This window comes from Engystomops pustulosus, chromosome 6, assembly GCF_040894005.1.
Source record: "Engystomops pustulosus chromosome 6, aEngPut4.maternal, whole genome shotgun sequence".
Taxonomy (NCBI): Eukaryota; Metazoa; Chordata; class Amphibia; order Anura; family Leptodactylidae; genus Engystomops; species Engystomops pustulosus.
The window spans coordinates 176,095,575-176,101,574 of record NC_092416.1 but is presented as its reverse complement, the minus strand read 5'-3'; the positions used below and the strand labels follow the sequence as shown (position 1 = coordinate 176,101,574).

The 6,000-nt window shown below is 42.2% G+C and overlaps 1 long non-coding RNA gene across 1 annotated transcript in view; it reads right to left on the bottom strand.

Moving 5' to 3' along the window:
• Positions 1-2,849: 2,849 nt before the first annotated feature.
• LOC140065079 (uncharacterized) overlaps positions 2,850-6,000 on the bottom strand; it is a 44,789-nt gene continuing 41,638 nt past the window's right edge. The window contains exon 3 of the long non-coding RNA XR_011847859.1: positions 2,850-3,908. This is a non-coding gene — a long non-coding RNA (uncharacterized lncRNA). The remainder of the gene's footprint in view (positions 3,909-6,000) is intronic.

Here is a 6,000-nt window from a genome sequence, read left to right as displayed (position 1 = left end):
ACACAAAACTGGCGCAGACACTTTATAAATACATGTACAAGCAGTTTGCATGTTCCATTCAGCGCAAAGTCAGACAGAAAACTGGAGCAAACACTTTAATAAATGGGATGTACAGGATGTAACTCAGGATCAGTACAGGATAAGTAATGTCATGTATGTACACAGTGACTGCACCAGCAGAATAGTGAGTGCAGCTCTGGGGTATAATACAGGATGTAACTCAGGATCAGTACAGGATAAGTAATGTCATGTATGTACACAGTGACTGCACCAGCAGAATAGTGAGTGCAGCTCTGGGGTATAATACAGGAGGTAACTCAAGATCAGTACAGGATAAGTAATGTCATGTATGTACACAGTGACTGCACTAGCAGCAGAATAGTGAGTGCAGCTCTGGGGTATAATACAGGATGTAACTCAGGATCAGTACAGGATAAGTAATGTCATGTATGTACACAGTGACTGCACCAGCAGCAGAATAGTGAGTGCAGCTCTGGAGTATAATACAGGATGTAACTCAGGATCAGTACAGGATAAGTAATGTCATGTATGTACACAGTGACTGCACCAGCAGCAGAATAGTGAGTGCAGCTCTGTGGTATAATACAGGATGTAACTCAGGATCAGTACAGGATAAGTAATGTCATGTATGTACACAGTGACTGCACCAGCAGCAGAATAGTGAGTGCAGCTCTGGAGTATAATACAGGATGTAACTCAGGATCAGTACAGGATAAGTAAAGTCATGTATGTACACAGTGACTGCACCAGCAGCAGAATAGTGAGTGCAGCTCTGGAGTATAATACAGGATGTAACTCAGGATCAGTACAGGATAAGTAATGTCATGTATGTACACAGTGACTGCACCAGCAGCAGAATAGTGAGTGCAGCTCTGGAGTATAATACAGGATGTAACTCAGGATCAGTACAGGATAAGTAATGTCATGTATGTACACAGTGACTGCACCAGCAGCAGAATAGTGAGTGCAGCTCTGGAGTATAATACAGGATGTAACTCAGGATCAGTACAGGATAAGTAATGTCATGTATGTACACAGTGACTGCACCAGCAGCAGAATAGTGAGTGCAGCTCTGTGGTATAATACAGGATGTAACTCAGGATCAGTACAGGATAAGTAATGTCATGTATGTACACAGTGACTGCACCAGCAGCAGAATAGTGAGTGCAGCACTGGAGTATAATACAGGATGTAACTCAGGATCAGTATAGGATAAGTAATGTCATATATGTAAACAGTGACTGCACCAGCAGCAGAATAGTGAGTGCAGCTCTGGGGTATAATACAGGATGTAACTCAGGATCAGTACAGGATAAGTAATGTCATGTATGTACACAGTGACTGCACCAGCAGCAGAATAGTGAGTACAGCTCTGGAGTATAATACAGAATGTAACTCAGGATCAGTACAGGATAAGTAATGTCATGTATGTACACAGTGACTGCACCAGCAGCAGAATAGTGAGTGCAGCTCTGGGGTATAATACAGGATGTAACTCAGGATCAGTATAGGATAAGTAAGGTCATATATGTACACAGTGACTGCACCAGCAGCAGAATAGTGAGTGCAGCTCTGGGGTATAATACAGGATGTAACTCAGGATCAGTACAGGATAAGTAATGTCATGTATGTACACAGTGACTGCACCAGCAGCAGAATAGTGAGTGCAGCTCTGGGGTATAATACAGGATGTAACTCAGGATCAGTACAGGATAAGTAATGTCATGTATGTACACAGTGACTGCACCAGCAGCAGAATAGTGAGTGCAGCTCTGGAGTATAATACAGGATGTAACTCAGGATCAGTACAGGATAAGTAATGTCATGTATGTACACAGTGACTGCTCCAGCAGCAGAATAGTGAGTACAGCTCTGGGGTATAATACAGGATGTAACTCAGGATCAGTACAGGATAAGTAATGTCATGTATATACATGGTGACGGAACTATTTATGTGGATTCATTCTATATATGATGTACAGAGACAGAAATACACTTTTGTACACTGAATTTCCTGCAGCCGTAACATAATGTAACCCTCCTTAGCTTCCTCGCCCGGAGCCCGGCAGATTTATTTACCCACAGCAGAGCTGGCAATCATAACATTTATTTACAGAGTGTATAGAGCATTGCGGCTAATACTTCTAATGCTTCCAGGGGTGGACTGACTATTTATATTACGCTAGCCCAGGCTTCCATCTATTATAAACACGTGTTACACCAAGCAGTTGTCCTCAGCCGCTGCCAGGAATAACATGAAATATTGGGAAGAGTATATTTATTGGCTGGAAAATGCTGTGCAGATTGTTTTATTTTTACATATTGTATAAAAAAAAATAAATCCCTTTAAAATAAAACACAAAAACATAGAATTATGTGGTGGGCGACACCCGCAGGGACCGTCCAGTCTGTCCGTTTCCTACCTGGTCTGAAACCTCAGGCACTGTCTGTAGATGTTGTGTCATCCCAGTCGCTTTGTGGTGCCGGTTTTTCCATTTTTGTTTGTTTGTTTTTTGGGATATTAGACATCTGCAGCCGAGCTTCAAAATCTGACTTAAAGGGATTTGATGGTATAAAAATATTGATAGAATAGCTCCTCAATATCAGACTTATCTCTGCACAGATGTTCTCTGCAAAGAGCGGATCAGGAAGCAGACAGCGCCGTGCTTCGTGTAGTGGTCAGACCAGATTACTGCAGATCAGCTCCTATTGATTTGAATAGTAGCTAATCTGTAGTTACACAGTTCAGCCACTACACGGAGAATGGCGCTGCCTACATCCTATTCCATCCTCAGTTTATAGAACAATTGATTCTAAGTTTGGAAAATACCCCCAAGAATTTTGGTTATGTTACAATGTTTCAAATGTCTGGAGCTGGGGGGGGGGGGGAGTAGAAACATTCCTTTGTAACTCTGTGCTGTGGGTGTATATGGTATGTATGTTGTATAGGGTCTGACGATCAAGGATCCAATCAATCTGATTGAAGAGTTTCCTTCAGTATTAGAAGTAACACAGAGAAACAGCTCCATTATCGGTGTAGTGGCTGGACTGGGAACTGCAGCTCAACTAGTATTCACATGAATGGGAGCTGATCTGTAGTAACACAACTCAACCACTACACAGAAAATGGAGCTATTTTACAAGATATTGCTTATCACAGGGGTTCTGCCTGTCTGACCTTAACTGACCTGACCCAAAGGATAAGTCATAATAATAATTCCTTTATGTATATAGCACACACAGATTACGCAGCGCTGCACAAAACTTGCCAAATCGGTCCCTGTCCCCAATGGGGCTCACAATCTAATCAACCTAACAGTATGTTTTTGGAGTGTGGGAGGCAACCGGAGGACCGGGAAGAAACCCACGCAAACACAGTGAGGACATGAACCCAGGTCTTCAGCGCTGTAAGGTTGTAATGCTAACCACTTAGCCACCGTGCCTCCCTAAGTCATCAATATACAACACTGGAAATCCCCTTTAAATAGCTTAGATTATTGGAAATTCTAATAAATGCGCAAAGCAGGTTACGCCAGATGTTTGAAGGGTTTGAGTTGAATTAGAATTCATTAACATAGTAAATCTCCAATCTGTACATCCTTCAGTAAGGTCACATTCTCTCAACCTGTGCCCCTAGGCACAAGCCTAAACTGCCTGATGCTAAATCAGTCTATGCACCACAGGGGTCCACATGAATTCTATAGCCTCCAGTGTTAAAAACCCACATGGAATAACTTTAAAGAGGATGAGTAGGATTGTTACCAGAAGGCATGTAGGACCTTATAGATGTAAAAGTTGCAGGAAGAGACATATGCAGTATAGTGGTCAGGGATTCAGCAGAGGTAAGCTTACAGCAGGAACTGATCCATGATGGGCTCAGTCACATCCTAAAAAATAAAAAATCTGTTTAGGAAACATCAAGTTACAATTGAGTGTAAGTTTATTAGCTCTTAAACAGTTTACAGTTAAAGTTGCAGTATGGCGCATTTTACTGTAGAACTCATCCATGCTTATATAGGCAGTCGTGTCCCTTTAAATTGTGCTGTACCTCCAGATAAGAGCCATGTGACTCATTATATAGAGAGCTAATGAATTTTTCTCATTGGACACTCATCTATAACATGTCAGGAGGGATAATCGTACACTGTGAGTAATGACATTACCTGGGAAAAACACTTGTTTCTGACAGATTTTGGATGTAGATTTGGAGATGACTAAGAGGACGAGGATTTGCTGTACAAGAGAGATCATATGATGCAGTAGGACTGTGACATTAATAGATTAATACTCTGGGATTGTAGCTATGCCAAGTGCAATGTGGGCGTGTCCTCACACTGATGTGCTCTGTGCTCTCAGCAGCCAGTTTTAGGCATTGTCCCAATAGAGATGTGTAATCATACCTTTGTGTATGTTGTTAGTGGCAGCAGGACTGTGATATATGGTTTTATATTCTAGGATTAGGGCTTTTCCAACTGTATCCTCACCCTGCTGTGCTCTTATCTCTCTGCAGCCAGTGTTAGGTATTGTCCCAGGAGAGATGTATAACCACAACTTTGCGTAAGAAGCAGCATGCGTGGAAATAATGGATTGATATTCAGTGATATGAATGTGTCCTCACACTTGTAGCAGGCTTCTGTGCAAATACTACAGCAGTCCCAGGGAATAGACAGGAGTGGTTGTGGAGAAGGTTTATACAGAGATCTAAGAGCACAGCAGTGTGAGGACTTGCCCCCATTGCTACAATCCTGGAATAAAAATCCATATCACTGTCCTGCTGCTACTAACAACATACACAAAGAGATTACAGATCTCTCCACAGACAATAGGTAACCCTGGCCGCAGAGAGCCCACAGCACAGCAGTGTGAGGACATACCCTGAGTACAATACCTAATAGAGTTTTAATTTTCATATTTTGTAGCCTATTCATTAGATTTGGAGCTATTAATAATGAGATTTATAAAACACAGAGGCACTCATTTACTAAGGGTGGTGGATCACACTTTTTGTGGACTGTGCGCTGTTTTTGGGGATTGCACGGCTTTGACGGGTATGCTGCAGAAATCGGGGGCGGGCTGTCGGACAATCCGACTGATTTGGACTGAGGGCGGGATTTAACTTTTAAATTATGTCGCAACACAATGCACTTACATGCATCAGGAAGAAGAAGGTGAACTCCGGGGACCTGAGCGGGGAAGCCACACATGCAGGATATCGGGCGCATGATCTCAGTGAATCATGGTACAGTGTACTATACACGGACAATGCACTTTTGGTGAACTCCGTGGACCGGGTAAGTAAATGTGCCCCAGAATGTTGGACCTAAAACTAGTGAATTGTAAGTAGAGAAAAGCGCCAATACGAATGTTTAAGGGCAGCGATACAGAATAAATCTACGATAGATCAGGGTGCAATAGGAGTGGAGTTACACATTGAAGCTCCCCTGAAATACCTAATCACATAGTAACATTAGGTTTTACCATTTATTCCTAGATTGCAGTTTTTTCCGGATAAATTCCAGTTAAAATTGAAACATTCAAACTGCAACATTGTATCTACATTGCCCGGCATTGGGATATAGCAGAGAGGAGTTTGTTGCCATCCTGTTGTCCTTTTGGGTGAGTTTCGCTTGTAACAGAGTCTGGCGAGGGCTGAGCGTTATCAATAGGGGGCGATAATAAATCATTTAGCGCTGAGGGAAAGTTAATATGTTAATAGGTGAAGGCGAGATAAGTTCCACACAGATCTGGACAGTTCACAAGGACAATGCAGGAATGTGCTGGAAATAATTCTCCACGTTCCTTCTGTTACTTTTTCTCTGCCGGCTACTTGCTATTTTTTATTCCTTTAATTTTTTTTTTTTTTTTTGGAGGGGGGTGTTTTTGGGATAATATTAGAAGCTACTAGTGACAAAGAACAATAGTCGTGCAGGTGCCAAGTAGTGTTACACCTCTGCTGATCCCTGCCAGGGAGAGAGGACG